General features: G+C 35.5%; 1 long non-coding RNA gene across 1 annotated transcript in view; it reads left to right on the top strand.

Annotated features, from left to right (window-relative positions):
• Positions 1-344: 344 nt before the first annotated feature.
• Positions 345-11342, top strand: part of LOC120310118 — a 124374-nt gene continuing 113376 nt past the window's right edge. The window contains exon 1 of the long non-coding RNA XR_005557272.1: positions 345-579. This is a non-coding gene — a long non-coding RNA (uncharacterized LOC120310118). The remainder of the gene's footprint in view (positions 580-11342) is intronic.

The raw sequence follows: 11342 nt of genomic DNA, 5'->3' as shown, positions 1-11342 counted from the left end.
GCAGAACATCAAGATGCAGACTGTACAATTTCGCAAATTGTACATTCCTTAGATCTTCTCAAAATGATAGCTATTTTGCAATTATATTTCAAATACTAAAGTATTTAACAATAGAAACTATGTTAAATTAAAAAACAGTGATTGATGATAATCAAATAAGATAAACCTGTTCATGGTGAATGCAGTTGTGTTATTTTTTCTATAGGAAATGTGGTGCCTTAAAGCTTTTCCCTCTGCCTGCAGTCTTTTATGTGATGATTTTGCTATAGACATCCTCAGGGATGGTACTGGTTTATTGTCATGCAATGGGTTAAAAAAGAATGAAAGTGGAACACAGGCGTTCTGCTGAGAAAACGTAAAGGCGCTGCCTGCAGCTGTATGGCTCTACGTAGGCACCTGTGGGTTTCAGTATGTTTAATGCACAGACTGCAGTATAAGGCTATCACTGACATTTGCTGACTCTAGAATACTCCTCTGTCTGCTGCCCTGCCAGCTTCTGCGCCATCCATGAAACAGGCAAAATGGTGCAGCATGTTTGAAGCTTCCTTAGGAAACAATAACCATCAGTATGCAGCAGAGGTAGGTGAATGGTTTTATTTAGCTGCAACAAAAAGAGGGAGTGTAAGCTTTTCTTGTTTATAATGTTAACCGAAAATAATGCTAGCAATACTGCTTTTTTTAATCTTGAATATTGTGACAGATATATTGACAGTATCTTGATTATGTATAATAGATTGGCATGCTACTTGTAAAACATGTAAGAGTATGTATTAGATAATATAAATTTATCTAGCATGTTTTAAAGAAAGACTATAAGCATGCAATATCAATTTGATAAACTCTTATGCTTCTAATCACAATTTTTCTGAGATGTATGAAAGGTAAGGAGAGGTGAAAGAAATAAGAGTTTTATTTTATAATATTGTGAATAGTGAAGGATTTTCTGTTGAATTGGCCAAGGATACAGCAATCCCAAAGAATGAGTGCTGTAGCTATTTTTAACAGCTGCAATATCAGGTTTGCATTCCAAATGCTCAACATTTGTTTGACACTTGTTTAGTGTTTATGAATTATGTTTGATGAAAGAAATATAACAGATCCAGCTTTATGTTTTTGCTCAAAACACATATTTCCAAAAGCTCTAACACATATAATAATTTACAGCAGCTTGTAAAGTTATAATTAAAGTCAATAGAAAAAGAATTTTAACATTGGATTTAACATTTGGTATTTTTTCTGAGCTTCTGATTTCAGCATACCTCACAAGCATTAATAGATGCTAGTAAGTGTAATGTGTAAGAAAAAGATATCTAAACTGTCTGAAAGGCTAATGAAATGTATTTTGATTGTAGCAGATTGTGGAATCTTCAGGTTATGATCCAGGTTTGCACATACATAATTGAATAAGAATGATTTAAGCAATGCTGTGTCATTAGACATGGGGATGGGAGGCAAAGAAATGCAGACACTTGTATTTTGTTATAGTAGTGTACTGTACCTTAACTTGTATATATAAGATCAGTTATGTTTTTGTGCAATGAACTATTGGTGGAATAAAAAAATTAGTCATGACAAAGATGGAAATGTAATTTTTGAAAGAACATTTTCATTAGTGGCTAGTTTATGGATTTTTATGTTAAAATTATTTTATACTTTTTGATTTCAACTCCACATATTATTCTATCACTAGGTTCCATCCTATATCTATAAATTTGGTCCTGCGTATTACTATATGGGCAGTATATTTAAATGTATTAATACAGAATATTAGTCTTACTAACTCCTCCATTTATTTTGAACAGTGGGAGACATTTCCAGTCTCTTAAATTTAAGTCACAGGCTATTTTTGACAGTATTAACAATGTCATATTGCTGTTCTAGTTTTCAATGAATATTATTACTGAAGCAACATATAATTCCTCTGAATTGCTTATATTTGTTTTAATTATTAAGACTGTACCATGTGATAACTTCTGATATCTTAGTGTTTCCAAAATGTTATATAATTCTTATGATATGTTGCATATGAAATTGAAGTAGTGTAATATGATCAAATCTGTAATAAGATCCAATTAAGGGTAAAATACTTCCCTTTCAAACCTCAATCATTTATAAGAAAGACATTTTTAGGCTCTAAAATATCAGTGCATTGCTGTTTTTTTGTTAGACTGGAAATACATTTAAGCTGAATTCAGAGATGCTTTTTTTCATTATGTACTCTTGGTATTTTATATATTTCTTTGTTGCCAAGCTATTATATAAACAAGTATGTGCATGTATGTAGTGTCTTTAAAATACAGGATGTAAATGTATGTTTGAGACAGATTAACTGAGAAGAAACAGGAAATGTCAACAGTGACACCTTTTTAATTGTCATTCTCACAGCAAGCTATTGCAGTCTGAACAGGTGGAGAAAAATGTGTGTTGGCCTTGACATATTTATTATAAGGCAGCTGAGGTATAAAATATACTACTTTACTAAATACATGAACATATTTATTTAGAATATTTTAAAGTATATATTTAATAGCTTTATGCAGCAGTAGATTTTGTTTTGAAGTCATAGAATAAAAATCCATTATGTTACAGAGTCTGTTATATGCACGGATGGATGTGCAAATAAGTGCATATTTATAAATGTTTTTGAAGCAGTCTAAATTGTTTGATGTAAATTGTTTGATGCAATATATTGTTTTAATGCTTATTTTAAAAATAATGTAACATTCTAATAAAGAGATAGAAAGATATCTGGTCAATAGTTTTCATGGTGAAAACAAAATGGCTGGTTATTATTGCTGCAAACTGCAGATGAAAAACTGGCTGCAATTAAGTATCTTTTCGGTGAAGGGAAAACAACAAGATAAATATCTGGACAATATATTTTTGCCAAATAATTTGCAGGGAATAAGGATAAAAAAGTAGTTTCTTTAAAGTGTAATATTGCATAATTTAAATACTAGAGTTGCATTTTAAAGTTTGTCAAACATGACTTGGACTAATATTTTTTCTTTTATGCTGTATGCTTTTACTGACTTTTTCAGAACAGATCCTTTCATTTAATTAAAATAAATGTTAAGGATTGATGCAAATAATCTCTAAAATACTGTTTACTAATGCACAATATCCTGTAGGGAAAAGGGAAGAGCTTATCATTCTGACATTTACACTTAGGGGATTAATTTTGTTTGGTTTATGTATAGAAGAAAATTTGTTCTGAAAATAGTCCCCTGATTTCAAGTATAGAAGGAACATTATTGTTGGAGGGGATATTTCCAGACCCCAGTTTCTAGTTGACTTTTAAACTGATAGTTGTTCTTCTGCTCTGACTAAGCAAATATACACTGTGAGTAAAGATGATGAGTAAAGATGAAGCCACACCCAGCAGCTTCATAACATTTATGTAATCTGACATTGTAATCTGTGAACAATTTGATACTGTTTATTTCCAGGCATAGTCATATGTTTCATTTTTTGCTTTCTAGATTGGTATTCAAGATTAGTTTGTCTTAAGCCAGGCATGTCAAACTGCTGGCCGCGGGCCAGATGCATCATACTGAAACCACGCCCACCCCTTTGCCAGCAATGGGGAAAAAGTCGTGATACGTTGCGAATTTGACATGCCTGTCTTAAGCTATTGAATAAAGAGAGATTTTCCTCAACTGTTGGTTTCAAGTAGTAATAAAAAAATGTACAGTTCTAATTTAATTTAAATAGGAACAGGTTATCTTCACTATTATATACCTCTCTATGAGAAGTAACGTAGTTAATTTGTAAAAAATATATTTGTATATAGATTGTGATAGATATAATCCCTAGTATTTTCAGTTAAAAACATTGAGAGCAGGAGATACAGGATATGGTATTGTGATACTTTTAGCCATCAACCATTTAGGTTGTGAATATGGGGTGATATGTGTTTTTCCCCTATTCAAGCACAGATACCAAACTTTATTTCTCACCATCTCCCAACTTTGCTAAAATGTACAACATAAGAAGAAATACTTGATGAAACGGGGAACAGATGGGAAAGACTAAATACATTTTATTAAAGTATATTAAAGCATATTATTTGTATGTAGAAGATACTTTGAAATATAACTTACTTAAGAAAACCAGATAGGTTAATTTGACATTCTGTCTTTAGACCTCATTTGTGTCTTTCATGTTATACTTCACAATCTCTCTATACTTTTTGGAAGAAAGTGACTGATAGTAACTGCTAGAAAATAAGCTATGATTTACTCCAAATATTGGCATCCACCTGAAAATACAGTTTTGGTCTCAAAAAGATTTAGGATTTATTCCTTGAGTCTTATATGGGCCTTTTGTATCTACTTTGTGTTGGAAATAGCTCATTGTCAGGTAATTTATTTTACTAGAAGACAGCTATTACCAGTTAAAGAGTTTCAGGTAGCAGAGTTACAAAAGTTCTTCAACAACCTATTCCTAGTAGGATAGATTATAGCCACTAGCGATTATTGCTTTAAAATTATCCAGCAGCCTAAAAAACCTTCTGGGTGATAGTACGTTATTTGTAGTTACTCTCTTAAGAGAGAAAGGGGAGCAGTAAAATCCCTATTTCCTTTTCATGTTTGTAATAAATATTATAACATGGCATATACTTGCTTCGTTGTTGTTTTTATGAACTTTTTGATGGATATATATATACTTTTTATTGAACTCCATCACATAGTTTGTGAAATTATTTTTTCTTAAATTTGTCTTTATGAATCAAGTTTTTATTAAATTGAACTTCTAATAAGCCCTTGATTCCACAAACTAAATTTATTCTTTTAATTTTCCTTCAAGAATAAAAATCATATAAGGCTACAACCTATGTGTTCTTACCAAGAAATAAATCTCATTGAATGTGGTTAAACATTTATGTGTAGCTTTTCTTTCTCTCTTTTTAGTAGAGTTTATTGTGAGTTAAAATATGAACAGAAATTAAGAAAGTTAAAAAGAAAGAGAAGTCCAATTGAGAATAAAAAAGAAAAAAGTGACTTCCAACTTTTTAGTGCAGTAGAATACAAAAAAAGTTGTAGCCTCAACTTTTTGCTTTATATTTCTAAATATTTAAAGCAAATTTCTATAACAATAAATTCATTCTAATTATAAAACCTAAAATCAGTGTTTCACTTCTTTCAGTTTTGAATATAAAATCCAGAAGTGGTTTCCAAATTAAAATACCTTTTGCCAACTCTACCATTCATTTTTCCATTGTCAGAATAGAAGAGAATAAGAATAGAACAAAAACCTTGTTGCTTTAAATGTACACTGATCAACATACATTAAAAATGAAATTTCTTTGCATTCAGCTCTCAGAAAATACCATTGTGCATATACCCCCCCACACATATATGACACTGAGAAACATCACAGTTTAGTCCAAATGTATACATATATATGGCGGGGGGAAAAAGAATCCTGCGAATTTACAAGATGGATGGCATAACAAAGTTGTTACAGAATCTAGTAGTTCTGCTATAAATACTTTGAAATCTCTTCCCAGAGAGAAGCAAAAGAAACAGACTGTGAAGTGGGTGTGTGGGATTTCTTTGAGCTCTAAGCATATAGCACTTATAAACAGTATCCTGAATAACGGAAAGTGAGTTTCCTATAATCTTCTCAGCTATCCTTACCACTCACTGTATGGACCTGCTGCCTTCAAACCAAACAGTGATGCAGTTTGTTAAAATATTCCCTATTGTACCTCTGTAAAAAAGTGGCCAGAACAGAAAGAGAAAGATGTGCTCTCCAATTAGTGTATTATTTCATCTTTGTGCATATAGGTTTGTTGTTGCTATTAAAAGACCTCCAGAGCCTAGATTGGGCCATGGGAGGGTGGGGGCGCGCAGAAGCATCTCCCAGATTTAATCCGGGCAGCAGCAGGAACCGCGGCAGAGAGGAGACGGATCTTTTCTTCAGGTGAGTCCGGCATGGCAGGAAAGAAGGGGGAAGCATGCGGTATCTCGGTGGGTCAGTGTGTTGCAATTTGGGGACTTGAGGAATGAACCAGAATGTTTTGGTAGACGTTGCATCATATGTCTTTTTTACTTATATTCATTCCTGTACTATATTTGCTTTTAGTCCACTGCAATTATTGTTCTCAGCAGGTTACAATCAGTAATTTGTAATAAAATGTTAATGATATAATAAATCAGAGTAAGTAATTCAAAGTTAAAATCACAAAATACATTTTAGAAGTTGGGTACATTAAAGGCAATTTAATTCCATGCTAGGTATTATTTGAAATTGTCATGTCAGTCTAGTTACTTTATACAAATCTGTGGAGCTATTCAGTTGTGTTTGACTTTTGGTCACTCTATAGATGGGCACTCTCCATGCCCCTCAGCATCCTCTTCTATAATATTGTACATAATTCTGGAGGCCCCGTATTGAGTGTTTTCTTTCTCTTACTGGTGAGAAAAATCTGTCTTAGTAGTTTGCACTCGATGAAAAGATTAATAGGGATTTATGCTGGAGTTTGGTGATCTCCATACATATAATGATGGAAAAAGTTGGTTGAATGCTGCATAGGGTAAGGTTCTTTAACAATCAACTATGTATTGGTTCAGTAGCACAACTATTGTGTAGTTGAACCAATACATCTTCCAGAACACAGTTTATTTATTTTTTAAAATTATTTGTTGCCTATTCTAAGTAGCTTACAACAATAAACATGAACAAATGAAAAGAAGTGTAAACAAAACAGAAGAAAAATAATAAAACAATAAAATAAACAATGAAAAAAACCTAAGAAAATATCAATATGTTATAAAAGGATGGGTGGAGAGCAAAGAGCGAGGGGGAAGCAGAATCAGCCAGCAGCCATCTCCAATGTGGAACTCCCTCTTTTGTTCCCAGGCCAATTGGCAGAGCTGGATCTTCAGGTTCCTATAGAAGGATAGGAAAGTAGGAAAGTAGATTTTGTCCTAGAAGATGGGATGTTCCAAAGGATGAGCATTTCAGCAGAGAAACTTCTTCTTCTGGATCCCAATTCTTTGACCAATGGGATCTGCGATAGTCCCTCTCTGCCAGCATGAATAGGAGGGGCTCATCTTAATTCTAATGGGATAAGGATCAGGTAGCCTGGACCTATACCATTAAGTGGGTTAATAGTTATAACCAACACCTTGAACTGCACCCGAAAGCAGACCAATAGCCAGTGCAGTTTACAGAGCAGGGATGTAATATGGACCATCCTAGGGGTCTCGCTGCTGCATTTTGCATCATCTGAAGCTTCTGAATGGATTTCAAAGATAGCCCCATATAGAGCATATTGCAGTATTCCAGACAAGAGAATAGTCCAGTTAATGAAGTGTGAATTTGCTTGGTGTCATATATTCAGGCACTAGCACCCAACGTTCCTTTTTTAAAAACTACCAAATGAGTATTATGCCTTTAATTTAAGTAAGTTATATGGTTGCTCCTTGGAAAATCGGATGGGGAGAGGGGAATGAAACTTTTGCCTAAAGATGCTTATGACACTTTCCAGCAGCACCTTTGAAATTACTATATTTCCTTGGTCAAAAGAACAATAGTGATTACAATTAATTTTGTCTTTATTTGGAAACTGCTTTTGGTTTTTATACTTGAGGGAAAAATGATTTTGATTTTGGATTTTTTAGATTAGATAGGTTTGTTGTTATAGAAATGGCTAGTCTATATTATTACATAAATGTAAAAAGTTGAAGTTGTATGTTATTAGCTTATTCTACTGCATCAAAAAGAGTCAGAAGTCAATGCTTTATTTTTTTCTTTTCCCCTTTCCCCTACACTTTTTCCTCTTCCACTTCTTCTACCCAATTTTTCCATTATTTTAATTTTTCTTTGTATTTCTGGATTTTATATTTTGGTAAATTAATAAAAATTTGAATCATGGAAGAATAATGATGATATTTGTTAGAAGAGAAGCAAACATCTAAAACGTTTGGCTTTGTCTGAAATAAGAGGATAGAAAAGCATATCATTTTTTTCTAATAAAAAGTATACCAATTTTTACAGTGCAGATGCACCCCCGTACTCTTTGGATCACAGTATACTATTCATATATATTTCTAATTCTGCTGATCTAATTTCTTATTAGAAAATAATTCCTTACAGAAATACAATAATTTTTATTGATAGGTAATGTTTTAATTTACATTTTTTGTAAGATGCATAAAAATAGTTTGAACTTTAAACTTGCTTATTTATGAGGTTTTTAAAATGAGTAATTAAAGTTCTTTTAGTCACTATAGAAAAATTGTTCACAAACAAAAAGTGAATGTAACTGAAAATGGATGGATTTGTATCTGTGTAGTTTATGAACCACTGGAGGCTGATAAGTTTTTAGACTGATGGAATAGTGGGAAACAATGCAGTTTTCACAACTAAAGGAACATAGGATAAAGCACCTCACTTAACTTGGCTGACCTTGAAAACATTACGTAAGCTTGGATCTGGATAGTAACTGAATGGGAGAACACTAGAAAATCCCATGGCTCTTGACTAAATTGGAAGAAACATGCGTGGAAGAAAGCAATAGCAATCACATCCAACTTGGTGACAAAATATGTCATCAGAAGTCAAGCTCAACCTATGGGAGGCTTCACATTATCTTCATCACCATTGCTGTAATATGAATAGTTTTTAAACTATTTTGGTCATTTTTTAAAAAAGAAAAGAGATACTCATCTTGGCTAGATTAATTCTTCAGCACTGGAGATGGATAATCCACCAATGGGTTGAGACTGTATTCCTGCCCAATCAGATCAATCAGCCAAAGTTGCCACACCCGTCCTGGACCACGAGATCCCCAGTCTTGACTGATCTCGCCCAGCGACCAGACGTGCAATTTTGGCTCCTAGGCAGATATAGTCTCTCCCCTTGGTGGATTATCTTCCAGTAGCTGAGGGTGTTTTTTTGGTAGCAAGTAATTGGAATCAATTGTAATTGAACTATACAGAAATCAAAATTCTAAATTTGCACAGCCTAGGATTCAGATTCCCACAGGGGAACTTTACCCTCGGTAGGGGGGGAGAATTCTTCCAATTCCCTCCCTTACCCAACCCTCCAATTCCCACACCGGTCAGACTGCTCATTTGAACAGCTACCGGATCAGCTGAGCAGAGGTTCTCAGGCAAACGGAGCGACTTGCAGCTTCGCACCTGAAAACGAAGCCCCCAGCAGCTCGGGAGTAGCGGAGAGCAAAGGGGGCGTATATGGAAAGGGAGGCAGGGGGACCGGATCGAATCGGCATGGAACAGCTGGTAGAGCGAATTCAGGAGTTTTCTTCACTCACCAGAGAGCTCCCGGGCATTTAAACGAACCGCCATCACTGGAGCGGTTCTGCGCACGCGCGCCCTCTTTGTCTAGGCGCACGTGGCGCAGGACAACAGAGAAGGCTACTGCACATGCGCAGTGGCCATTTTAGCACGTGCGCGACAGCTTCCTGGCTTCAGTGGCCATTTTTAGTGAGCACAGGGAGTCACGGACCGCATGCGTGAGCATTCTAATCAATACCAAAGTACCTTTTGCACTCCCGGCCGCAAAATTAAGGGGGCTCAATAACACTAAGGTAGTTCTGTCACCCCCGACTCAGGATTAAGGGGCTCACTAGTAAGAGAGTACCTTAATCACCAGCTCCTATTGCAGAGTGGATTAGCACATAAGAACAGATTGTAAACAAGGAATGCAATCAACTTCTCATTCCAGGACTTGGTGCCTCCACGCCTAGAACTAATTAAACACGATTGTGAATTTACACACACGTGTGTGTGTGTGTGTGTGTGTGTGTGTGTATATATATATGTATATGTCTATGTCTATGTCTTTGGTTATTCAGGTTTTCTCCCACGTAAAATTGGAAGTGTCTTGGCGACGTTTTGACGAAGTCTCATTCGTCATCTTCAGGCTGGTGCTTTCGGCTTCGTGCTTCAAAGACCTACATGCAAACACCCGCGAAAACCTCAGAAAACATACATACATACATACATACATACATACATACATATATTAAAAAGAATACTAAAAATAGAAGCATGATTCCTGGGTGTATACATATTGAGAATAAAACTTGATCACCAGGAAAAATTAAAACGTTAAAAGTTTTTATATAAAACAAAAGTTTTAAATACAAAACATTAAAAGTTTTAAAAATAGAGACCTAGCTTTCGTTGGTTGCTGCCAACTTCATCAGGGCGTACATAGATCAATGGGAGTGAACATTTATATGTAAGTTAACGCCTACGCTCGACTTCTGGACTGCGTGATGGGTCCAGGTCGGCCAATCGTAGCATTCGTTGTAATTGCTGCATGATTGAATGACTCATCCACTTGTACTTTAGCGAGTTGGTTCTTCTCGCTCTTCCCCCAAGTAGGGGAAGAGTGAGAAAGTAGTAAATCCCCTATCGTAAGAATGACTACACGATCTTGGAAGGCAGCACAATTAGCGGTGGAGAATGAAAGTGTGTTCTCTGCACTAGGATCCACACCACACCCTACTTGGGGGAAGAGTGAGAAGAACCAACTCGCTAAAGTACGCAAGCAGCCACCTTTGGGGATTTTGACTACTTTGACGACCGGACAACAGAATTTACAATCTAGCCCCCACAATGAGTTGGCAATTGTCAGAAAAAAGGGGAGAACAACTGTTACGGAGCTTAGCGAGACTGGAAATGCTGGGAAAATGGTGCATGGGGGAGAACCACGCAATGAGAGCACATGTAGAACACCCAGAGTGAGGCTCCGTAATAATGAATGTCACGATATTAAGAACGGATGCCAGAATGGTGGGGGGAGAGGACTCTGGACACACGGAGAATCTTAAGTAAGAGAGAAGGGGGAAACGACTTGGTGGTGGGGATGTTATCTTGAGTTGGAATAAGATCGAAGATCCTCCTAGACCACGGATATGGATGAGTGGGGAGTTGGAAGCTTGTTTACACTCTGATGAGGGATGTGTGATACAAGTGGATGAGTCATTCAATCATGCAGCAATTACAACGAATGCTACGATTGGCCGACCTGGACCCATTATGCGGTCCAGAAGTCGAGCGCAGGCATTAACTTATATATAAATGTTCACTCCCATTGATCTATGTACGCCCTGATGAAGTTGGCAGCAGCCAACGAAAGCTAGGTCTCTATTTTTAAAACTTTTAATGTTTTGTATTTAAAACTTTTAACGTTTTAACTTTTCCTGGTGATCAAGTTTTATTATGTATGTATGTATATATGTATGTATGTATGTGTATATGTATATGTATATGTTTATATTTATATGTGTGTGTGTGTGTGTGTGTGTGTATGTGTATGTATGTTTTCTGAGGTATTTGCGGGTGTTTATATGTAGGTCT

Source organism: Crotalus tigris, unplaced genomic scaffold (genome assembly GCF_016545835.1).
Source record: "Crotalus tigris isolate CLP2741 ecotype Arizona unplaced genomic scaffold, ASM1654583v1 scf7180000018124.1459596, whole genome shotgun sequence".
Classification (NCBI taxonomy): Eukaryota; Metazoa; Chordata; class Lepidosauria; order Squamata; family Viperidae; genus Crotalus; species Crotalus tigris.
This window is presented reverse-complemented; position numbering and strand designations above follow the sequence as displayed.